The sequence below is a fragment of the Geotrypetes seraphini genome, chromosome 3, assembly GCF_902459505.1.
Source record: "Geotrypetes seraphini chromosome 3, aGeoSer1.1, whole genome shotgun sequence".
NCBI lineage: Eukaryota > Metazoa > Chordata > Amphibia > Gymnophiona > Dermophiidae > Geotrypetes > Geotrypetes seraphini.
The window spans coordinates 174,113,558-174,139,180 of NC_047086.1; the positions used below are offsets into that span (position 1 = coordinate 174,113,558).

The 25,623-nt window shown below is 47.4% G+C and overlaps 1 protein-coding gene across 5 annotated transcripts in view; it reads right to left on the minus strand.

Annotated features, from left to right (window-relative positions):
- The window catches only part of MTFR2 (mitochondrial fission regulator 2), an 89,466-nt gene that overhangs the window by 61,564 nt on the left and 2,279 nt on the right, over nucleotides 1-25,623 (minus strand). For all 5 annotated transcript variants that reach the window (XR_004538825.1, XM_033938309.1, XM_033938306.1 and 2 more), the window contains exon 2: nucleotides 12,058-12,201. The gene's annotated coding sequence lies outside the window, so the exon portion shown is untranslated. The remainder of the gene's footprint in view (nucleotides 1-12,057; nucleotides 12,202-25,623) is intronic.

Sequence of the window (25,623 nt, forward strand, 5' to 3'; positions counted from 1 at the left end):
GTCCTGGACAAAGCGAGTGAAGGATGGGCGAGATGTTCCCGGGGCCCCGTGCGGGGTCGGTGAACGAGACCTTCGTCGGGTGGAGAAGGTTGGGGAGGCTTCCCTCGAGTATCGAGGTTCCTGCTCCGATCCATGCTCCGAGGCCGGGGAAGCGCTGCGAGAGTGCTCCGGGGTTGTCGATCTTCGGCGTCTCGAGGAGCCCCTCGGAGACGATGCCGGGGTTCGGGGTACCGATCGATGTCGGATCGGTGACCTTGATCCGGACTCCCTCGAAGAATACCTACGACCTCGGGTGGGGGTCCCGGTCCGAGGGGGGGTTCGGAGGATGCGCGGGTTGGAGAGTGATAACTCAGCCACCCTTAGTGGTCCCGTACGAGGTGTGGGAGAACGGCCTCGTAGAGTCGGTGAACCTCGGGCCTTCTTGGAGGTACGGCGGTTCGAGGTTTCTATCGTTTTAGCCCGATGTTTTGCCCCTCGGCGGTTTGCGGAGGGAGAACGTCTCGGGTGACTCGGTGAGGAGTCCGAGGAGGATGGGATGCGGCGAGGATTGCGCGCCTTTCCTCGAGGTTGTTCGATGCGAGGCTCAGGCCGGTCTGGCACATTCGGGGTCGAGGTCGAGGCCGATTGAAACTGGGCCATTGCAGCGGACAGCTCCGATGTGATCATCGCTCGGAGTAGGTCCTGGAAGACAGGCACGGACAGCATCGAAGGCATGTCCACTGCCTCGGTGCACACCACCGGGGGCGACCTCGTATCAGAGTATTCCCGTGTGGTGGAGGCACGGCCCGAAGGCTTGGAGGGCTTAGCCGGGGCTGTAAGCATGGGGCTTCCGCCATGCGTCGACGTTGTCCCCGAGGCTGGCTTCTTCGATGTTACGGAACCTGAAGAGAGAAGAGGGGACTTACCCTGGGCCGAGGCTTTCTGTTGTCCCGAGGACTTCGGAGTTGAGTCTCGAGGCGATGCCGAGGTATCCAGGGCCGAGGTCAAGGCCGGGGCCGAAGCCGGGGCCGACCTCGAGGCCGAGGTGGAGGGTTGGTCCGGGGTGAAGAGGTCCGCCATGCGGGCTTTTCTTCGACGGAGGGCCCGGTTCTGGAAAGTAGCGCACTGGGGGCAGGAGTCGGTTGGATGAGCCGCCCCCAGGCAGAGGATGCACCGGCGATGCGGATCTGTGAGTGAAAGAAGCCGCTCACACCGGGTGCACTTTTTAAAGCCGGTCAAAGGCCGGGACATTAAATCGAAAGTAGCCGCGGCTCGATTAGCCACGCGGCCACGGGGACCCGGAAGCCTCCGGGTCATCAAAAACGAAGCAGGAATCAAGTTAAAAGGTAAAGAATTCGCGCACAGCGACTTAATCGTGAAAAAACAAGAAAAAATCGCGGTGCTAGAAGGCAGTTGGGGCAGAGCCTGAAAAACACGACTTCTAGGTTCGCGGAAAATTTTGAACTGGAGACCACGAGGGGATGCACCCCCTAGTGGAGCAGGAAGGCACGCATGCGTGGAGCAGCAGAGCAAACTTAAATCTTCAATCAAGTTTGCTTGAAAACGCTTCCGCATCGGGGCTCCGTAGATGACGTCACCCAAATGTGAGAATATCATGCCTGCTTGTCCTGGGATAAAAAGAGAAACCAGAGGCGAGAAAGAAGCCATGCTGCTACCCCTTCTGACTCTCACTCCCTGTGCCCGCCGAAGAAACTAGGAAGCTTAGAATTTCGAGAAGAGGCCATGAGGTCTAGTTCCAGGAGATTTCACTTCCATAAAGAGCTGGAACGCCTGAGCCAAAATTCTCAATATCCAGGATGTAGAAGATTTCACTATTACCAACATTTACACTTTCTAGAGCGTACACAGCGCTGTACACTGTAACATACAATAATTGGGCCATGCTCAGATTTCGTGGAGAGAAAGTCTATCCAAACTCTTTTCCTGACCCATAAAATGATCTGCCAACAGAAGAGGAAGATGAGAGTCCAACCATTGAAGTAGAATCACAACTTTACCCACCAACTGAGTACATCACCTACTGCCCAGGCTGTAGAGAAATACCCCCATCATAACACTGACTGAAAAGACCTTCAGCGTCATTCCGGAAGAATGGTCTGAAGCTCCAGAAAGGTAGCCTAACCATGCTCCAGAGTAGAAGAATGAACAAGTACTGAGTCGCCTCTTAAGACCAGGCTCCTGGAGCTGGGGATGGAAGGCACCGAGCCCCCCAACCCGACAGTCCGGAATGTTTGGTGACAATGAGCTAGTCCAGCAAAGACCGAAGCATGCCTTTGAAAAGAGAAATCTTGCTGAGCCACCAAATCATATAGAGCGATGCTTGAGGAGCCTACCAAATAATTTTAGCCCTGAGATACTGGGAACCACCGGAACAAAAGCGACTGCTGTAGTGTTATAATGGGAAAGCAAGCCAAAGTTCCCAGTGGAGTCAGCAACATGGATCCTAGAACCTGTACAGAATCCCATACTTTTGGTCATGGTGACCAAAGAAGAATACAAACCTGAGACTGACCCATCGCCCTAATCTCTGGGAAGAAACATATTTCTCTCCTTTATGATTAAAAACATCTCCCCGATATACCTATAAATAGTACAGGAGAAAAGAGTGCTGTGCAAATTTGAAGATTCACGTCCAAAGAACTGAGGAAAAGAAACCACCCTTTTCGTGTCAATCAAATGGCCCGACTGGAAGATATCCGAATCAAGCAGTCAGTCAAGAAGAAAGTAGGTGAATCGCTTGGTAGTGCCAAAATGGTACCCCTGCCCACATTTTCTAAAATGTTCGTGAAGCCTTGGGCAGGCGAAATGGCATGTGCCAAAACCGAAAGCACTGCTCCAAGAGAGGCAAGCAAACCTAGTGCCAATTCGGAGTCCATAGTGAAAATGTAAATATTCTCCCAGTTTTTCTGCAGAAATGTATAACCCTGAGAAACTAATTCAGAAGAATGGGATCCAGCCTGCCCAATGCCCCCGTCTTGGGCACCATGCAGTAAGTGGAACAACGTCCCTTAGTTCCCGAAGAACTACAAGAACTGCCCTGAGGATCAGTAACACTTAAAAGGGAAACACAAAACAGAGACTCCGAGAACGAACCGGAAACCTGAGGAGGATGCAAAGTTGCAAGCATCTTGAAAAATGTTCACAGCCCCCTTATCTGACATTATAGCATCTTTCCTCTCATGAGAAAGCCTGAAGAGTCATTGGAAGAAGTCAAGATCCCCTCAGAATGAAGTGCAAAAGGTCAGGGAACGGCAGGATGAGAACTGTAGGATCTGTAAGAAGAAAGAAATTCTCCTAGGAAAATCAAGTTTCGCAATGTAAAGAGGAGTATACTGGAACCATGAAAACAGTATTAACTCCATGCAACATGAGCAAAATACATATGTCCTTTAAAGTGAATATGTACTAGACGCAATCAAGATGCTGCATCTACCGCCCCGTGGAAAACAACAGCATCCTAACAGGTATCAGACAAAGCTCACATCGCTAATGAGAGCTTCAGGGATGAGGCTAACAGCCACATAGCGCGTGCTCCTCCACGGGTTTGATAGAATAGGTAACTGGCTCCTGGTTAGAAGCAGCTGTACAGCCCTTCCTGTCTGGTCGGGGGGTCCGTCTAGCATGTGTGCTGAGAAAATGGCGACAGGAAAAACCAGCGTGATAAGCATGGAAATCTGAAGTTCAGGCCCCCTCAGAAATAGAGAAAGAAAGTCCTGGCCGCAGGAAGATACAAAGTGTCATTATGCCCATAGAGACAGCCCGAACTTGGAAACTGTTTGTACTACCTTTAGGCATATATATCCTATGCCACTACTAGACACATGTAGCACAGCAGAGGCCCAAATAAGAAGGACAGTTACCAACAGACAAAGGCTCAATCTGCAGGGACCCCCAAGAGAGACAATGAAATACCCATGTGAAATACAGGGTATTATCTTACTGTGCCGTGATTTGCCATATGTTGACCCAGTCCGGAGACAAACCGAGATTGGGTGACCTAGCACAGGTCAGAGTCTCTCTGGTAATCCCCTTGAGTGCTAACCCCAGAGTCCGATTAAACTAGCAGCTTCCTTCAAGTGAATAAAGCAGGAACACAGACATAAACATATAAATCTGCCCAAGCTTGTCCCAAAGCTGGTGAAACACGTACAACTTGTCTGAACCGGAAAGGAGAGAAGTCGCAGCATACCCTGATCAAAGTCAGCTGGAAATAAACTACTGGAATGCTGTAGCTCTCCCGCCATCGCCGGACACCCAAGCGCGTGCCTGATTCTCGCCAACAGGTGGCTGCTGCATCAACGCTCCTAGAAACATAGTCGTATTCAAGCCCCGCAAAATTTACCCTGCCGCAGCCTGCATAGAAAGAAAATCAGACTCGGCGAATAACTAGAAGAACAGTGTGGTGCTTCTCACAGCGCTGGAAAAAACATGTCCCATCTCATGCGCTGCTATAAACTGGCACCTGCACAATCAGCTGCACATGGCCGCGACAAACACCGACGAAAGAGAGCCTCGGAATAAACAGGACTACTACTGCTGCACTGAAACCCAATGAGGAGACCAAGTGTGAGCATGAAATCGCCCCACTACTGCTGCGCTGTAACCAATAAGGAAACCAAGCGCGTGCATGCAAAGGGCGGGAAAGTCCCGGCTCCCTCAATGGATTTCTAGTCATAAAACTTAGTCTCAATAAAATATCCATTCCTTAAACGTACATTGACCGAACCCACAGTACTAAGACTTCCAAACAAAACCTGAAGTTCAAAGAACAGTAAAAAAACACATACATACTCACAAGCTTGTTATTAGGGCCAGTTGAAGCCAGTAAGAGCTGGTTGTGCAGCACTAACAGGGCAGAATGTAGCAATTGTTGTCTCCCTTTTTTTTTTAAACAGAGAAGGGAAAGAAGAAAAAAATCAAGACTCAGTCAGACCCTCTAGCAATGGAGGGAGGGTGAGGCAGGGACCTGGGGGGGCCCAGATGTAACTCCTAAAGCCGGCACCGTTCAGCCAGACACCCCTGTCTCACTGAAGAGAAACCTCAACAGGAGAAAATAATTTTCCAGTCACAGCCAGAATTCAGGAGCTAGTTGAATAGCGACCATCACCTGCTGGGAGATAGAGCATACTGCAGATACAGGAGGAGTGCCAGCCAATAGGATCACCTGTTAATCAGTTTCTCTATCTCCGCCTGCTGGTAGATGTGTGCTATCCCATTGGTCTCTGGATTCATCTGCTGCTGTTGCTAAGGAAGGGGGAATTAGAAACAAGAGTTGCGGCAGTAGATGATTTAGCAGGAGCAAAGGCATCGGAAATCATTACCATATGGGATCAAGTAAAATTGCAAGCGGAGAAAATTGAAGACTTAGAGAACTATTCCCGCAGGGATAAATTGTGTATCATCGGTTTGCCAGAGTATTTAACAGAGGTAGAGCTTCTTTCGAAACTGGAGACCTGTCTGTGAGCGGAACTACCTCTCCCGAGGGTGTGGGACCTGGAACGCACACATTGCTTGGGGAGATGGTTCAATGATCACCTGCGACCACGTGTCGTCATCCTAAAAAAGCATCTGAAAGCTTATAAATTGAAAAAAAAGACTTCTGCTTTGAGGGTGAGGTAGTGAGAATTTTCCAGGATTACTCGGCAACCTTGTTAGAGAAATGGCGTCGCTTCACTCCCATCTGCTCAGAATTATATTTACGCAAGTAAAGATTTATGCTGCTTTATCCAGCTGTATTTAAAGTGTTTACTGCAAGCAGATGGAAATTGCTGGACACTGTTGAGGCTGTCAGAGATTTTCTTAACAAGCTTCCGAAGGAGCCTTTGGTCTGAACCTGTTTGACTTTGGATACTGTGCACACTGAAAACGCCTATTAATTGTTTGGAATAACCTGATACTCCTTGAATTATCAGAACAGATAGGAGGAACCTGGAGGTCCTGTATAGGTATTAGTTTGAGTAGCATAATTCTAATGTAGTGCCATGGAATGCCTGAGAATGGAGGTGAATGGATTGACGGCATTCTGCTGTGGATACACAAGAGTCTGTACTTGAGCTGACATACCAAAGCAGTACCATACATCTAGGGGGGGAGGGGGGAGACAGATGAGCCTGCCCACAGAGGCGAGGACCCAAAAGGCCGCCACATCCACTCTGTAGAACAGGGGTGTCCAACCTGCGGTCCAAGGGCTGCATGCGGCCCTGTGAAGTATTTTGTGTGGCCCCGGTCGAGAGCGATGCAGTGTTTACCTCTGCTGCCCCTGGGTGTTTACCATCTTGCCGGCTCCCTCCTCTGTCTTGCTGCAGCATTTGCGTGGCCCCAGAAAAATTTTTTTCGGCAAATGCGGCCCAGGGAAGCCAAAAGATTGGACACCCCTGCTTGTAGAACATTATAAAGGTGTGAAAAGTAGCCTAAGTAGGTGCTCTACAGATTTCACCAGGCAAACAGCCTGAGACTCTACCAAAGGAGGTCGCCACACTTTTTGTGGAATGTGCTGCAGATTAATAGGTAGCTGTGTCCCGCAGGAAATGTAGGAAGATGAAATTGCCATGGCAATGGAAGCTTTTATCAGATGATCAGAAAGCCTGGAGTCATTAGTCCTCTTCAGGTAGATAAGCAGGGCCCTTTGCATATCCAACTTGAGCAAAGGTTTATCCTGTTTGGCATAACCTGTAGGCTGAAAAGCAGGCAAATTAAGTTCCTGATTGATATGGAAGAAAAGAAGAACTGTGCGCAGGGAAACACCTGACTGTGAAACGGAGAAACAAGTTCCTGCAGGAGAGGGCCTGCAATTCTGAGATCTTTCTCACAGAGACTATGGCATCCAAAAACACTGTCTTGACCATAAAGTCTAGCAGGGAAGTCTCCAAAAGAGGTTTGTACAGAGCACAGGTCAGGCCCTTCATGACCACATTAAAGTCCCAAGACTGGAACTGTCTGTGCAACGGGGGGTCTCAGCCTGAGAGCCTCCCCCTCAAAAACCAAGTGATGTCTGGGTGAGAAGCCAGAGACCAAAGACTGCTCCAAAACCGAAAGTACAAGATTCCAGCAATCTGCATTTTGAGGGATGAAACTGCATGGCCCATTTTGAGACCGGCTTGCAGGAAAGCAAGATCACCGGAACAGGAGCTTTCTCTGGTTCTACCTGCTCTTTGGCACACCATAATTGGAAGGTCTTCCAGGTCCTAGCATAAGCTACAATCATTACAGGCTTCTTAGCCCTAAGGACAGTTGTAACCACAACTTCCAAATAGCCCTTCTGAATCAAGGCCGTGCACTCAACAGCTATGCCATAAGACGAAAGCGTTCCAGCTTCACTATCAGAACCGGGCCATGACCAAGGAGACCCAGATGAACAGGCAGTTTCAGGGATCTGCCTCTCTGCAGATGCAACTGATTTGCTTACCAAGGCCTTTAGGGCCAGTATGGAGCCACCAGGATCACCAGACAGTCACTCCTCAACTGGCAACTCTGTACAACCAACGCAGGATCCAGGAGTAGAAAGGCCTGGGGCATTCATAAGAGGAAATCGCTGGCAAAAACAAGCAGTTTTGAGGCAGAAAAAAATGAGTTTTAAATTAGATCACTAAAAAATCAAGATGGCCACCATAAAAAAAATCATGCCAAAAATGGGCCATTGGAGACAGAACAAAAATTAAGAAATAGCGATTTTAGGGTTTTGGGTTGAGGAGGTGAACGCAAGTTCTAACCCCAGAAATCTCTAAAACTGAAAATTACAGGACCCTCCCCCCCCCCCCCATGGTCCCCATAGGGAATAATGGGAGTACTCACTGTTGCTTTAGGTGTCTGTTTGTCTGAATCAGCCTGGCTGCAGGGAAAGGATTTCTGCCTCAGAAATTGCACAGACCTCAACCATTGAAGGAATTCTTCTGTCTGCTGGTTGGACAGATAACAACTGACTCCCATCCCCGAGATTTCTCACACATCGACAGGGCGAGAAATTACACAACCGGCTCCCTGATACCCAGAGGATTCTTACTCGGGCCACACAATCTGTGCTCAAGCCTCTGATATAATCAGCAGGCAAGTCGCTCCCTGGGGGACTGACCCCGAGCTCCTGATGGGACCCAAAGCAAGTTGGCTCCCCAGGTACTCTATAAGATTGGCCTAGGAGCAGCAGTTCTCCAGCGTGGGACTGTGTCCTTTCCCCAATGGAGTATGCCTGAGCAGGGGATCTCTGAACACTGAAGCCATGAAGAATTAAAAAATTCCAACAGAAAAATACCCCAAAATAACAAAGAGAAGCAGAGCAGAGCAAAATACACCTTCTGAGTTCACTTGCAGAAGGAAAAAAAGAGAAGGATGCTGTGAGGAGTTTCAAGTTCTTAAAGTGATACCCTTCTTCAGTTTCGTGGGACATGGAAATCAACACCTCAAGTACAGACTCCTATGTATCCACAACAGAACAGTGCACTTATTTAAAATAGGACTAGAAGATTCCAGTAGAAACACAAAGGATTCTATTGTAAAAGTACCTCCATGTGTAAATAGTAGAATTTACATGTAGTTCACACACACATTTAAATGACGATTTCAGAAAGCCGGGATGCAGAAATTTCTAAAATGATTGGCTTGAGTAAGCCTCTCTCTTTCTTACACAGAGAATATGTCTAAGTTAAAAATATTTTCCCAATGGGTTTTGCACCAGCGTGGATGAACGCATAGATTTGAATTTTTTTTTTAAGGTGCACATTTTTTACACAGGGGATTAAGGGGCCCTTTTTCAAAAGCTAAGCATGTGCTAATAGACATTAGTATATGTTAAGTGCTATGTGGCCCATAGGTATAAAATAGGATGTGCAGCATTTAGCATACACTAATTCCATTAGAAAAAACACTAAGCTTTATTAAAAAGAGCCCCTAAGAAATTAGTTTTCCTTAATCCCCCATTGTTTATTTCTGCTTCAAAATAAAGAAAATGGATTAATAGTGGCCTCACTACTTAACTGACCACATTTAGACATAGATTTGCAAAATGGAACTGGTTACATTTGAAGTATCAACAGTTAAAACATGGAAGCTGAAAAATTGCTGGTGGCACTTACATGTAGAAAATGTTGAATGGATGTTGCAGGCAAATACAAGTGTACTTCTGCACTTCCTTATAATTTTACAAAAAGGATCTACTTTTGGTAAAGCCTTTTATAAAATACTGCCAGAATTAAGCAACTCCTGACTGAGATGTATAAATTCTGATCAACATTCTATGTAAAATGGATATAAAGTCTCTCCTAGCCCCTCCATAAGAGAGGGAGGCCGATACAGACTTTTGGAGAGTAATTTTTTTTAAAAAAAAATCTATAGACATCAACCAGTCACTGGAGTCCGCTATTCACACCTCATTGTCTCATATACTGTCAAGACATGGAGAACTGCAGCAAAGGTGCTCAGGGGCTGTGGAAAAAGTTCACGTTCCTATATTGCTATTGCAGTGAATACACAGCTTGTGGCAGTGACTTTCTCACCAAGTGCTAAGGGCTGGGCTTAGGTAAGTTTGCAATGCCTCAAACAAATCTGAATGGGGTCATCCTTTAAATCTTTGGAGAAGTTGCAGATCACTTTCAAGGACCTGCCTACATTTGTTTTCCGTTTTCAGAATTATCGTATATACTCAAATATAAGTCAATCTGAATACAAGTCGAGACCCCCATTTCCCCCCCAAAAAGGAGGAAAAAAATAAATGGTTGACTCGAATATGTCAGCTTAATATTCAGGTGTCCTGCTCTGCCAAGTTCTGCACCCAGCCCCCTTCCCTCCACTCAGTCCCATTCCCTACCAGGCTGTGAACCAAGCCCCCCTCCCTGCCAGGCTCTGAACATTGTACCCTCTTCCCCCTAAAAAGAGATAACCTCATCAATGATGCACAATGGCTTGATTGTCCCGTACTCCCCTCTGCCCTAGCCAGCAGATTAACCCTTCCCCTTAACTTAAACCACCTAGTGGTAGGCCGGGACAGGAGGGATCCCTCCCATTTCCTGGCCCGGCCGACACCAATAATTACCACCCTCCCTCCTTCCCTCCCTCACGCACCTGTACCCTGATGGTCCAGCGTGTATCCCACGCTGAAATCCTTTGTAAAGGTAGTAGCCAGCAGCGCACCCGGGCCGGCACGCAGGAGCGAGCTTATCGTGCTGCCGGCCTGCCCTGCACCGCTCCTTGATAAGCTGCCGCGAGAACCGCAAATCCCGTGAGAACTTGTGGCAGCCTATCAAGGAGCGGTGCAGGGCCGGCCGGCAGCACGAAAAGCTCACTCCTGTGTGCCGTCCCGGGTGCACCGCTGGCTACTACATTTACAATCTTCGGGAGGATTTCAGCGTGGGATACACACTGGACCACCAGGGAACAGGTACGCGAGGGAGGGAAGGAGGGAGGGTGGTAATTATTAGTGTCGGCCGGGGCAGGAGACGGGAGGGATCCCTCCTGATCCGGCCTAGGCAGGCTTGCAGGAAGTCCGGGAGGGTTTTGGGTGGTCACTGGGGGATGACCCGAATATAAACCGGGACCCCCCCCCATTTTTGGGCCAACTTTTTGGCCACAAAATCCCAGTTTATATTCGAGTATATGCGGTAAAAGAGCAGTTTGGGGAGATGGTGGTCAGTTGGGTAATTTACTTCTTAGAACATTATGCAGAAGGTGCTCACGCATGAGATTCTCACAGCACATGTCATTAAAATTTATTCTTATCTGAGGATTAAAAAACTGTTATCCCAAGACTAGTGAAGTCCTGATTTTGCAAGTAGAACCAGGATTTGATTCCATAAACTGACAATTAATTCAGAATGAGCTCTCTATTATATTGATATGTAATAAAAGTAAGGAGCCAACGTGCACGTTGTTCCAATGAACCTACTGCTTCCCCCCCTTTTTTTCTCTCTTTAAATTTAGCTCTTCTGATTCTCTATGTTGTTAGGACTGCAAGGGCCTGGAAAGGGAGCTAAATACACAAGTGATGGGATTATGGAGTGGTAGCAATTTTTGACAAACTGTACAAGATGCTCTTCCTTGTAAAAGATTCACTCCAGACTTAATTAGAACATAAGAACATTAGAACATAAGAATTTGGCGCTGCTGGGTCAGACCAGTGGTCCATCACGCCCAGCAGTCCGCTCACGCGGCAACCCTCAGTTCAAAGACCAGTGTCCTAACCGAGACCAGCCCTACCTGCGTTCGTTCTGGTTCAGCAGAAACATGTCCAACTCTGTCTTGAATCCCTGGAGGGTGTTTTCCCCTATAACAGATTCCGGAAGAGCATTCCAGTTCTCTACCACTCTCTGGGTGAAGAAGAACTTCCTTAGTTTGTACGGAATTTATCCTCTTTTAATTTTAGAGAGTGCCCTCTCGTTCTCTCTACCTTGGAGAGGGTGAACAACCTGTCTTTATCTACTAAGTCTATTCCCTTCATTATCTTGAATGTTTTGATCATGTCCCCTCTCAGACTCCTCTTTTCAAGGGAGAATAGGCCCAGCTTCTCTAATCTCTCACTGTACGGCAACTCCTCCAACCCCTTAACTATTTTAGTTGTTCTTCTCTGGACCATTTCAAGTAGTACCATGTCCTTCTTCGAAAGGGTCTAGAGAAGAGTGAATAAAATGGTTAAGGGATTGGAGGAGTTGCCGTACAGTGAGAGATTAGAGAAGCTGGGCCTATTCTCCCTTGAAAAGAGGAGACTAAGAGGGGACATGGTCGACACTTTCAAGATAATGAAGGGAATAGACTTAGTAGTACACTACAGCAACGCCTCCCAGTTAGATGAGAGGACATTGCTTTTCTCCTCCAGTGAGGTTGCTCCTGGCAAAGGGGCTATATGCTACTTGGCTAACCATAGCTTTCTATTGGTAGTCCCTAAACCATAGCTTTCTATTGATGTCCCTAAAATAAAACGTTGGAAGAATACTTAATGTCTAGGGTTCATTCTGAGAGGGCTTGGAGGTAAAGAACACAATTTGAAATGCATGGAGTACATCTTCCCAATCGTGTTTCCATAAACACAGCATAGGCAAAAGTCCCTTCTGAGCATGGGCTAGCGACATTTCTTACCCTGTCTGTTGGTATACCGAAGTATTCTAACAGCTCCTTTACAAGATCACACACCAGCAATAATCGTATTGCCATTCTGGTGCTCAAATACCAGGAACATTAGTCTTTCCACATTTATTCCAGAGTAGTTCAGGAAATATACAACTGCAATAAGAAAATAAATTATACAATCAGTTTCCCTCAGTGTAATATAACAGTAATGTAACACTTGCTAAATCCATATCAATAAAAACGTGGGTGTAAAAGGAGCCCAGTCAGGGAGAAGAGGAAGTACAGGTCTGAGAGAGAACAAGAAAAAGCACCAAGGGCCTTCAAGTATGGGGCAATCCGTTTTCATTATTGGACTCAACACAGGCTGTGTTTCGGCGCAATCACCTATGTGAGAGGTGAACTGAATTTTTTTTATGCTCGAGATACAATCCAGAAGAAAGAACTCAATAAAAAGTAAGAAAAATACCTGGAGACTGTGGCCACTTGCTCCCTTGCAAAAAAGCACAGTTACTTACCGTAACAGTTGTTATCCAGGGACAGCAGGCAGATATTCCCACATATGGGTGACGTCACCGACGGAGCCCCGCAGCGGACAGCCTCGAAAGCAAACTTGCTTGAAGATCTCGAACTTTCGAGTGCTGCACCGCGCCTGCGCGCGTGCCTTCCCGCCCGAACTAGGGGGCGCATCTCCTGAGAGGATCCTCAGTTCAGATACCTAGCCAAGAAGCCAACCAGGGGAGGTGGGAGGGTTGTGGGAATATCTGCCTGCTGTCCCTGGATAACAACTGTTACGGTAAGTAACTGTGCTTTATCCCAGGACAAGCAGGCAGCATATTCCCACATATGGGTGACCTCCAAGCTAAGTAAAAAGGGATGGAGGGAAGTTGGCAATTTACGAAAAAAGATTTTGCAAAACAGATTGGCCAAAATGGCCATCCCTCCTGGATAAAGTATCCAGACAATAATGAGAGGTGAAAGTATGAACCGAGGACCAAGTGGCAGCCTTGCAGATTTCCTCAATAGGAGTTGAACGGAGGAAAGCTACAGATGCCGCCATAGCTCTAACTTTATGGCCCGTCACTCGACCTTGTAGAGGAAGACCAGCCTGAGCATAGCAAAAAGAAATGCAAGCAGCCATCCAGTTGGAGATGGTACGCTTCGATATAGGATGACCCAACCTGTTTGGATCAAAGGATATGAAAAGTTGAGGAGACGTTCTGTGAAGCTGAGTGCGTTGCAGGTAGAAAGCCAAAGCACGTTTACAATCCAAAGTATGAAGAGCCGCCTCTCCTGGGTGAGAATGAGGCTTTGGAAAAAATACAGGTAGAACAATAGACTGATTGATGTGAAATTCTGAAACAACTTTAGGCAAGAATTTAGGATGAGTACGGAGAACAACCTTGTCATGGTGAAAAACAGTGAAAGGTGGATCAGCCACTAGCGCTTGTAACTCACTGACACGACGAGCAGAAGTGAGGGCGATCAGGAACACAGCTTTCCAAGTGAGATACTTGAGATGAGCTTTGTCAAGTGGTTCAAAAGGAGGTTTCATAAGTTGAGCTAAAACAACATTGAGATCCCAAACCACAGGAGGTGGTTTAAGAGGAGGATGAAGATTGAGAAGTCCTTTCATAAAACGAGAAATCATAGGATGTGCAGAAAGGGATTTTCCATCCAAAGGCTGATGAAAAGCAGCTATAGCACTAAGATGGACTCGGATAGATGTAGTCTGAAGTCCAGATTGTGATAAATGAAGTAAATAGTCCAGAACTGATGTCAATGAAGCAGATCTGGGTGGTAAATTATGTGTAGAACACCAAGCAGAGAATCTTGTCCTCTTTTGACCATAACATTGCCTAGTGGATGGTTTTCTGGAAGCAAGTAAAATATCTTGTACAGACGGAGAGAATTGAGAAAAGTCTGTTAAAGAGAAAGGTACCAAGCTGTCAAATGTAGAGACTGTAGATTGGGATGAAGCAAAGATCCTTGATTCTGCGTGAGTAGAGAAGGAAATATTGGTAGAAGTAGAGGCTCCCTGGTGCTGAGTTGAAGTAGAAGGGAGAACCAAGGTTGCCTGGGCCACCGAGGAGCTATCAGAATCATGGTGGCATGGTCTGATTTCAACTTGACCAGAGTCTTGAGAATCAGAGGAAACGGAGGAAAAGCATAAAGGAACTGATTCCTCCAGTCCAGTAGAAACGCATCCGCTTCGAGACGTTGAGGAGTATAGATGCGGGAGCAAAATTGAGGCAGTTTGAAGTTGAGAGGTGACGCAAACAGATCTATCTGCGGAGTCCCCCAACGAGCAAAAATTTGGCGAAGAGTAGGAGAATTGAGTGTCCATTCGTGAGGTTGTAGAAGACGACTCAATTTGTCCGCCAAATAGTTGTGTTGACCCTGAATGTAAACTGCTCTGAGGAAGATGTTGTGGAGAATCGCCCACTGCCACAATTTCAGAGCCTCTTGACAGAGGGAGTGAGATCCCGTCCCTCCCTGTTTGTTTACATAATACATGGCTACTTGGTTGTCGGTACGTACTAGAATCACCATGTCGTGAAGAAGATGCTGAAAAGCTTTGAGAGCATAGAATATCGCTCTGAGTTCCAACAGATTTATAGGACACCTCCGGTCTGCTTGGGTCCAGAGCCCTTGAGTGCAAAGACCGTCCACATGGGCTCCCCATGCATACATTGACGAGTCGGTTGTGAGGACCTTCTGATGAGGAAGAGGGTAAAACATTAAACCTCTTGAAAGATTCAAAGAGAGCATCCACCAACGGAGAGACTTCTTTAATGAAGGAGTGATGGAAATTAGGCGAGTTGGTGGATCCACTGATTGTTGCCATTGAGATGCCAGTGTCCATTGAGGAATGCGAAGATGAAGCCTGGCAAAAGGAACCACATGAACTGTAGAAGCCATGTGACCGAGCAGAACCATCATTTTCCTTGCTGGAACAGTGGAAAGTTGGAAGAATTGTTGAGAAATTTGAAGGAGTGCATCCTGACGTGGTTGTGGAAGGTATGCTCTCAAATTGATAGTGTCCAGAGTTGCTCCTATGAACTGGAGAGACTGAGAAGGAGTCAGTTGAGATTTGGGAAAATTGATGTGAAATCCCAGACTTTGAAGAAAAAGAATAGTCTGTTGGGTCGCTACAATAACCCTTGAAAGAGAGGGAGCCTTGATGAGCCAGTCGTCTAGGTATGGAAATACTTGGAGACCCTGGTTGCGAAGAGCTGCAGCCACAACCACAAGGCATTTTGTGAAAACTCTGGGGGAAGAAGCCAGTCCGAAGGGGAGAACTCTGTACTGAAGATGAAGATTTCCAACTTGGAATCTGAGGTACTTGCGAAATGCTGGATGAATGGGGATATGAGTATAGGCCTCTTTGAGATCGAGGGAGCACATCCAATCCCCTTGATCCATCAAGGAATATAGAGTTGGCAGAGTGAGCATTCGAAATTTCTCTTTGACTAGATATTTGTTGAGAGCTCTGAGATCCAAAATCGGTCGCAAATCCCCCGTCTTTTTGGGAACTAGAAAATAACGGGAGTAAAATCCCGAGTTCCTTTGGGAGAGAGGAACTTCCTCCACTGCTCGCAGGAGAAGAAGAGCCCGAGCTTCTTGAAGAAGAAGAGGCAGATGCGACTGATTTGAAAGACACTCTCTTGGATGGCGATCTGGAGGCACCTGAAGGAGTCGAAGAGAGTATCCCTCTCGTATGATGGTAAGTACCCAGATATCTGATGTTATGAGCTGCCATTGATGATAAAAATTGGACAGGCGACCCCCTATGGGGAGGGGAGAATTTGGAAACAGAGAAATTTGAATGCTCAAGTCGAGATTGTCAAAAAGACTGAGCAGGCTTAGTGGTAGCAGGGGTCTGTGACTTTTGTTGTCGTTGTTGTGGAGGAGGCCGACGAGCAGGAGGTCTAGAAAAAGCAGGAGTTGTTTTCTGAGGATAGCGACGTGGAGTTTGTTTGAAACCTCTAGTTGGTACAGATTTAGGTTTTGGACGAATGAGGGAAGCAAAAGAGCGCTCATGTTCTGAAAGACGCTTTGTAGCTGCCTCAATTGAGTCATCGAATAATTCATTTCCTTGACAAGGAAGATTAGCCAATCTATCCTGAAGGTTAGGATCCATGTCCACTATCCGTAACCATGCTAATCTACGCATGGCTACTGCAAATGCCGAGACTCTAGAAGAGAGTTCAAAGGCATCATAGGAAGCTTGTAGCATGAAAAGTCTCAACTTGGAAAGAGTCTTAAGGATATTTTTAAATTCTGATAGACGATTGGTAGAGATGTCCGGGTAAAAGGAAGACAAAATCTTTAAAAAATGATTGAAATAGGACGTAAAAATGTAATTATAATTCAGAACTCTATTTGCCATCATAGAATTCTGGTATAAACGTCGACCAAATTTATCCATGGTACGGCCTTCCCTACCAGGGGGAACTGAAGCGTAAATTTTGGAGGGATGTGCTTTCTTTAATGATGACTCTACCACTAGAGATTGATGAGAAAGTTGAGACTTTTCATATCCTTTAGATGGAACCGTTCTGTAACGAGATTCCAATTTAGATGGGATAGCAGTGATCGAATAAGGAGTTTCCATATTGCGAGTGAAGGTCTGCTGGAGAACAGGAGTCATCGGCAATCTGAGTGACTCTTTAGGAGGATGGGGAAGCTCCATATCCGCCAAGTACTCAGGAGTATATTTAGAGTCTGAATGAAGGTCTAGCTTGAGAGCTTGGCCCATATCAAAAATAAATTTGGCAAAAGAAACTGATTTTGGGTCAGATGATTCTTCAGGAGAGCCACTGCGAGATTTAGGTTGAACTGAGTAGGATGGAGAATTTTCTCTAAAGTATGTGGAAAGGTCCGATTCCATACGCATAGTGACAGAAGAAGCTGTACTGTGAAGTGGAGTAAGAGAATGTTTCCTCTTCAGACTCCTGGATGGAGAAGTACCCGGTGTACGTGGCACAGAATGAGTCGAGGTGTGTGGAGAACTGTCTCGACGGACTGGCTTCGATGAGGTTCTGGATCGAGAAGGGCTTCGAGTGGAGGCTCGATGTCGAGATCCCTGCTTCGTCTTCGAAGAACGAGACAAAGAAGCCTCGGTATCCAAGGTCGAAGACTCCCTCCGAAGCTTGGAGGCAACATGCTTCGACCGATGCTTCGGAGGAGGTGAGCCCGTAGACGACTCCGATGAAGAAATGTTCTTCGGTGTTCGGGATCGGCTTCGGGAGACTGGAAGCTCCGGTTGAGTAACAGGCTGGTCAGCCCGAGGCAAGGTCGAGGACGGGACCAGTTGAGCCACTAAAGAAGTAATCTGAGTGGTGAGGATAGATTTTAACATGTTCTCCAGCATCGGCACCGAGACAGAAGGTTCTGACCTCGTATGTGCAGCAGTACGCTCCGAAGAGGGCGACCTCGAAGGTGAGTATTCCCTTATCTTGGAGGTATGCTTTGAAAGTGGGCGCGTCGAGGACTCTGGTGGCTTTTTGGATACGGCACCTGAAAGGGAACTCGGAGACTTACCCCCCGTAGAAGGCTTCGTGGAAGACGTCGTCTTCGAGGCAACCAAAGTAGAAGAGGTCGAGGCCTTCGAGACCGAAACTCCAGCCGGAGTCTGGGTCGAGGCCTTCGAGACCACAGGTGTCGAGGTCGTCGGAGTCGAGGCCTTCGAGACCGGTGCAGCCACCACGGTCGAGGCCGGCTCCGAAGATTGCTCCATACCGAAAAGTTGAAAAAATTGAGCACAACGCCGCCGAAAAGCTCGTGGAGTGAGGGTAAAGCAGCGATGACAATCTTCTGGGGAATGAGAAGAACCCAGGCACTGTAAACAACGGCAGTGGGGATCGGTGACCGAAATCACGCGATTACACTGTCGACAACGTTTAAACCCGGTAAGAGGCCGGGACATGGAAAAAATAAAGTCCGTGTCGAACGAAGGAGCCTAGGCCTAGGCCCAAAGCTCGACGGCCGAACTGAAAAGGAAAAAAGTATATAATTTTTTTTTTATTTTTTTTTAAACGAAAAAGAAAAGAATAAAGATAAAATGAACACAGCGACCGACTCTAAAATAAAAGAAAACAGCCGCGGTGATGAGAAGGCAATGCTGCAGAGAAAGAAAACGTGTCTTCTTGTCTCCGCGGAAATAAACGAACTGAGGATCCTCTCAGGAGATGCGCCCCCTAGTTCGGGCGGGAAGGCATGCGCGCAGGCGCGGTGCAGCACTCGAAAGTTCGAGATCTTCAAGCAAGTTTGCTTTCGAGGCTGTCCGCTGCGGGGCTCCGTCGGTGACGTCACCCATATGTGGGAATATGCTGCCTGCTTGTCCTGGGATAATGCTAGTCTATAGTGAACTTTCATTGCAGACACAAGATGTTTTTTCTCTTGCAATTCTGGTTTGTAAGGAATATTTACCTTTATAATTTATTGTGATGCTGCTGCTGCTTCCAGCCAGAGATTGTTCCCTTACTGTCACAGTGGGGACCGACTACCTTTAGAACAGTGATCTTCCTTTTTGGTGGAGAAAGAGATGCACGACCCTCCATTTTAAATGCATTCTGTGTAATAGTCAGTGCTAAAGTTTTTCCCCAGTACCAGTGATCATGCAGAGAACTGGAACTGACCAAGTAAACTAGTCCAGCAGTTCATAGCAGAGATTTTAAGTATTATTAAAGAAAGAGTACACAGATGTCCTATGTCTATTTCAAGGATATGTCTTCTGTCCTTCTTAAACAAGAACAAGATGTCCAATTGCCCTGTGTTCTATCTGGCCATATAAAGGAATTCAACTGAATTCCAAGTGCGACACACACACAGAACAAAAGCAAATAGGGCTGGATGTGTGATCGATTTTCAGAGGATTGTGTTCGTGAGGAGCTCACTAAACTAAAGGCAGATAAAGCGAAGGGGCCGGATGGTGTACATCTGAGGATACTGAGGGAACTTAAGTTCTAGCAGCTTCACTGACTGACCTTTTCAATGCTTCTAAAACGAGTCGGGAGTGGTAAAGGAAGATTGGAGAAGGACAGATGTGGTTCCTCTACTCAAAAATGAAAGTAAGGAAGTAGAGAACTGGTAAGTAAATTAATAGAAACACTTTTAAAACAGTGAATAGTTCCATTTCTGGCGAATAATTCCATTTGAGGCAACATGGATTCACTAGAGGCAGACAAATCTGATCAATTTCTTTGACTGAGTGATCAGAAAATTGGATAGAGAGAGCACTAGAAGTGGTGTATTTAGATTTTACAATGTTCCACACAGATGTCTAATAAATCAACTAAGTGCCCTCGGTATGGGCCCCAAAAGTGATAGAATGGGTCAGAAACTGATTGAGTGGAAAGCGACAGATGGTAGTGGTCAATGGATCGCTCTGAGGAAAGGGATGTTACCAGTGGTGTGCCTCAAGGTTTGGTTCTTAGGACTGATCTTTTTAACATTTTCATAAGCAATATTGTTGAAAGGTTGACTAGTAAGATTTGCCTCTTTGCAAATGATACCAAAATCTGCAATAGAGTAGACACCCAGGATGGTATGGAAAACATGAGGAAGGATCTAGTGAAGCTTGAGGAATGGACAGAAATTTGGCAGCTAAGATATGATGCTAAGAAATGCAAGGTCATTCATTTGGGCTGCAAAAACCTGAGGGAAAGTAGAGTTTAGGGAAGGGGTCCCCAACTCCTGGTCCGCGGCCCACTAGATCCCCTTGCGTAACATCTTTCCATCCAGCACATCAGAACCCCGCTGACCCTCCCACCGCGAGGCCAACATGCCTCCCATTCGAAATAGCAGCAGCAGCAGCACTAAACAAGCTGCTTCCCTGCCTTCCCTGCCGGGACCTTCCCTCTGCCGCCACGTCACTGATGACCAGTGAAGTGGTGGTAGAGGGAAGGCCACGGCAGGGAAGGCAATGAAGCAGCTTGTTCAGTGACCAGTGATGTGGAAGAGGGAAGGCCCCAGCGGGGAAGGCAGCGAAGCAGCCTGTTCAGTTGCTGTATCAAATGGAGGCATGTCGGCCTTGCGGTGGGAAGGTCAGCGGGGTTCTGCTGTGCAGGATGGGAGGGAGAGATGGAAAGATGCTGCGCAGGGGGATGGGTTGGCAGGGTCAGCGGGGTTCTGCTGCACATGGGGGATGGGAGGGAAAGATGGGGGGATGGGTTGGCGAGGTCATCGGGGTTCTGTAAGCTTATGACGTAATCAGACTCAAAGATCTCAATATGTATACTTTGGAGGAAAGGCGGGAGAAAGGAGATATGATAGACACGTTTAAATACTCATTTGACATAAATACACGTTAGGTGAGTCTCTTTCAATTGAAAGGAAACTCCAGAGTAGAGAATGACATGGGGACAAATTTTTCTCTGAATGACAGCCTTACCAAAGTATGACCAACACACTGTCCGGAAACCTCAACCCCCCACTGAATCAAGTGCATGCAAGTCAGCCCTGATCCTGGAAAAAGCCGCCACAGAGCCACGCAGCCTGTGCTCAAACCCACTGCGAATGAACCTGGGGCAATCCTTGCGCCCAAGGGAATGGTCCCTGAATCCCTGAACTGCTAATGCAGGCTGTCCAAGTGGGTATGTACTGCAAAGCAGTCTGCCCCTTGGAAGAAGACCCTCAACTTCAGCCTGCACTTTCACACAGCCAAAGCTGTCACACGAAGCGGATCCTCTGCAGCACCAAAAGTCTCACAAACTTTAGTGAAAAAAACCCAAATGTAACCCTTTATTTCACTTTGCTGCTCAGAAGCAACATGCGTTTCTATAGCTCTTATAGGAGATCTGCATCTCCAAATGCCTGTTACCTTGGCACTGTTGTTCTTGTTCTACATCAAGATAGTGGTTTCACCATCTGCCAATTAAAGAATTAAATTAAAAACATGAGCAAAAAATGACAAGCTCCTACTGTCTCACTTGTAGGAAGACTGAGGAGTTGAAGGGCAGTCCAGAGGTAAGGAAGGAGGAGCAAAAATAATGCAAATTAAACTCTCTACAAGAGTTCTCACAAGAAGAAGTTGACTATCCACAGGGTGAGGAAAAGTGTGTCTTACTAGAATACATGTTAATTTTGATTCATATGTTTCTTTTTATAACTTTGTAAGAATGAAAATTAGACATTTTCACATTTTAAAAATTGCAAAATTTGACTATCCTGGTCAGAAAAAGTTTTATGGAAATAAGTCATTTTCTGTACTTTTTAGGAATAAATGATTAGGAAGGTAAAATTATGTTCTCACCTGTTAATTTTCTTTCCTTTAGAAGCAGCAGATGAATCCAGACAAGTGGGAATAGCTCACATCGACCAGCAGGTGGAGATAGAGAAACTGATTAACCGTTGGCCTTATAGCCCGGTATTCTCTCTGTCCATTCAGTTATGCTCCTTGCCCAAGCATCCCGAGATAGGAGAATGAGCATCATAAAAAACTTCTTTCCAGTATCAAATGCAACAATGAGACATTATTGAATACAACTACCAACAATAACCCAATTGGAAAAGAAACAAAGACTGCCCCCGAACACCTATATAGATATTGAAGTTAAAGGGTGGGGCTCTGGATTCATCTGCTGCTTCTAAAGGAAAGAAAATTAACAGGTGAGAACATAATTTTACCTTCCTTAGCAAAGCAGCAGATGAATCCAGACAAGTGGGATGTAGCAAAGCAAAACTCAAATCGGGTGGGAAGCTAATGCCGCCTCCGCAATCACTGAAGCGCCAAAACTAACCTCCTCACGGGCTGCCACATCTAACCGGTAATGCTTTGAAAAGGTATTTCCCGACGACCAAGTAGCCGCCCTGCAAATCTCCTCCAAGGAAAGACCCCCGGACTCCGCCCATGACGTAGCTAAAGCCCGAGTTGAATGAGCACGAAGTTGCTCTGGCACTTGCTTCCCTGTCAACAAATAAGCCGAAGCAATCGTCTCCTTGACCCAACGCGCAATGGAAGCTTTCGACGCGGCCATTCCTTTGTTTTTCCCCGCGAACAATACAAAGAGGTGATCCGACCGACGAAAGTCGTTAGTCACCCCCAAATAATGTAGAATCATCCGACGCACATCCAGGAGACGCAACAACGAGTACTGCTTCCCCCAATCTTCCTTCCGAAAGGCCGGGAGGAATAAACACTGGTTCATATGAAATGAAGACACCACTTTCGGCAAGAAGGACGGTACCGTTCGAACCGATACACCAGCATCCGAAATCCGCAAAAAAGGATCCCTACAAGATAGCGCCTGCAATTCAGACACCCGTCTTGCCGAAGCCATAGCCACCAAAAACACTGTTTTCAAAGTGACATCTTTTAGCGTAGCCATGGATAAAGGCTCAAAAGGCACCATTCGTAACCTCCCAAGGACCAGCTTAAGACTCCATGAGGGACACGGTCTCTTCACAGGAGGTCTGATATGGTGAACTCCTTTTAAAAATTGGACTACGTCGGGCTGTGATGCCAGCGCCAAACGAGAAATCCGGCCCCTGTAACAAGCAATGGCCGCTACCTGAACCTTCAGAGAATTATAGGCCAACCCTTTCGCTACTCCCTCTTGCAGAAAGGAAAGAATAGCCGATAAAGACGCCCGAAAGGGCGAAATCCCGTGCCTCCCACACCACGAGTCAAAAACTTTCCAGACTCTAGCATAGGAGGTCGACGTGGAAATCTTCTTTGCTTGAAGAAGCGTGGCAATAACCTGCTCCGAATAACCTCTATTCCTCAGCCGCGACCGTTCAATAGCCAGGCCGTAAGACCAAAGTGGGACGGATCTTCTATGGAGATTGGACCCTGAGTTAGTAAGTCCCGAGTCACCTGAAATTTCAAACGATCGCCCGCATATAGCTGCATCAGATCCGCGTACCACGGACGACGTGGCCAATCTGGAGCTACCAGGATCACCTGTCCCTGAAAGAGAGCGATGCGTTGTAATACTCGACTTATCATCGGCCAAGGAGGAAATATGTATAGGAGGGAATTTGGAGGCCAAGGGAGAGTCAACGCGTCTACCCCCTCCGAGTTCGGTTCCTTGCGTCTGCTGAAGAACCGAGGCAGCTTTGCATTGCGAGACGAGGCCATGAGATCTATCTCCGGGAGCCCCCACTTTAGGACTAGCATATCGAACGCCTGAGCGGACAGCTCCCACTCCCCTGGATCGAGACGATTTCTGCTGAGGAAGTCTGCCTGAATATTTTCGTGACCCGCAATGTATGCCGCCGAGAGGAGAGGAACATGCGTCTCTGCCCATTGAAACAGCATCATTGCCTCCTTGGCTAACTGAGGACTCCGGGTACCCCCCTGCCGATTGATATACGCCACCGCTGTGACGCTGTCCGAAAAGATCCTGGTTGGACGGTCCTGAATCCTGGACTGAAATGCCAGAAGCGCCAGCCTGATAGCCCTCAACTCCAGCATATTGATCGACCACTGGGCCTCTACCGAGGACCAAACCCCTTGGATCGATGCTCGGAGGCACTGAGCCCCCCAGCCCCGAAGACTGGCATCTGTCGTGATTACGACCCAATCCGGTGTCGCTAATGGCATGCCCCGAAAAAGATTGAACTCGTTGAGCCACCACTGCATGCTGGAAGCCGCTCGAGGAGTCCACTGGAGACACTGATCGTAATCCTGGGACGCCGGGGACCACCGTGAAAGAAGAGACATTTGCAACGGTCTCATGTGGAACCGAGCCCAGGGTACCACCTCTAGAGCCGCCACCATCGAGCCTAGAACCTGTACATAATCCCAAACCCGAGGTCTCGGGGATTCGAGAAGTAGACGAACCTGAGACTGTAACTTTTCTCCCCGCTCTCGGGGTAGAAACACCTTTCCCTGACAAGTATCGAACATCACCCCTAAATGCACTAAGGATTGGGACGGGGACAGCGAACTCTTGGGAAAGTTGATGATCCACCCCAAAGACTGAAGGAGAGAAATCACTCTCTGAGTCACCGACAAACTTTCCTGCCTTGAAGAGGCGCGGATCAACCAATCGTCTAAGTAAGGGTGAACTCGAATCCCCTCCTTGCGGAGACATGCTGCCACAACCACCATCACCTTTGAAAAAGTGCGAGGAGCTGTCGCCAGACCAAAGGGCATTGCCCGAAATTGATAATGCCGGCCTAGGATCGCAAACCGCAGAAACCTCTGATGCGGGGGCCAAATCGGAATGTGGAGGTACGCCTCCTTGAGATCGAGGGAAGTGAGGAACTCCCCCGGCCTCACTGCCGCAATGACAGACCGAACTGTCTCCATCCGAAAATGACGGATACTGAGAAATTCGTTGACTCGTTTGAGATCCAGCACCGGTCTGAACGACCCCCCTTTCTTTGGCACAATGAAGTAAATGGAATATCTGCCGAGGCCCACTTCTTCCTGTGGCACCGGCACCACCGCCCCCAGATCCAAAAGTACCTGAAGAGTCATTCGTACCGAGTCCCTTTTGGTTACCCCATTGCATGGGGACACCAAGAAAGAATCGGCGACGGGAGAGGAGAACTCTAACTTGTAACCGTCTCGAATAATTTCTAGCACCCACTGATCCGACGTGATATTGGCCCACTCCGCTACAAAAGCCGACAGTCTTCCCCCTAAGGGAATAGCGGAGGGAGCCAAGACCCCGTCATTGTGAAGATCGATTTGCTGGGGCACGGGCTGACTGAGCTGAAGGAGGTTTTGCTGCACGAAAGGAACTTTTCTGCGGAAACCTAGGCCTTGAAGAAGGGAAGGAACCATACGTGGACCTAAAACCCGGTTTACCTGTCCGATATCGGACACGCTGTCTCGAGGTGGCGGATTTCAACGGGGGTCTAGGCCTATCTTCCGGCAACCGTTGGGTTTTGGTATCCCCAAATTCCTTAACTAATTTATCTAAATCTTCCCCAAAAAGCAAACGGCCTTTAAAAGGGAGCTTTATGAACCGGAGTTTAGACGCTGCATCTGCCGCCCAATTACGGAGCCATAAAGACCTACGAGAAACCACCGCAAGAGACATTTGTTTTGAGGAACCCCGAATAATATCATATAAAGCATCTGCTAAATATGCCAGACCTGATTCCAAATCAGCCAGTTCTACTGGAACCGAACCTCCAGACTCCATTAAATTATCAGTCATTAACTGAGACCACTGCAGACACGCTCGTGCCGCATATGAACTACAAATCGCGGCCTGTAGAGTGACTGCAGCTACCTCGAAGGACATTTTCAGAGAAGATTCAATCTTCCTGTCCTGAGTATCCTTTAAAGCAACTCCCCCTTCAACCGGTAAGGTAGTCTTTTTGGTAACTGCGGCCACCAGCGCGTCAACCCTGGGTAATTGAAATTTCTCAAGTTCATTCTGAGCAACCGGGTACAAAAGCCGCATGGCCTTTGCTACCCTCAGACTTGCCTCCGGCGTGTCCCACTGCGCCGTGATAAGCTCCTGCATAGCCTCATGCACTGGGAAGGACCTGGGTGGCTTTCGCGTCCCTGTCATAAGGGGATTGGCGGAACCAGAATTAGCAGCATCATCTTGCGAGATGTTTAAGCCTTGCAACGCTTTAGAAATTAATGAAGAAAGTTCTTCCCTATGA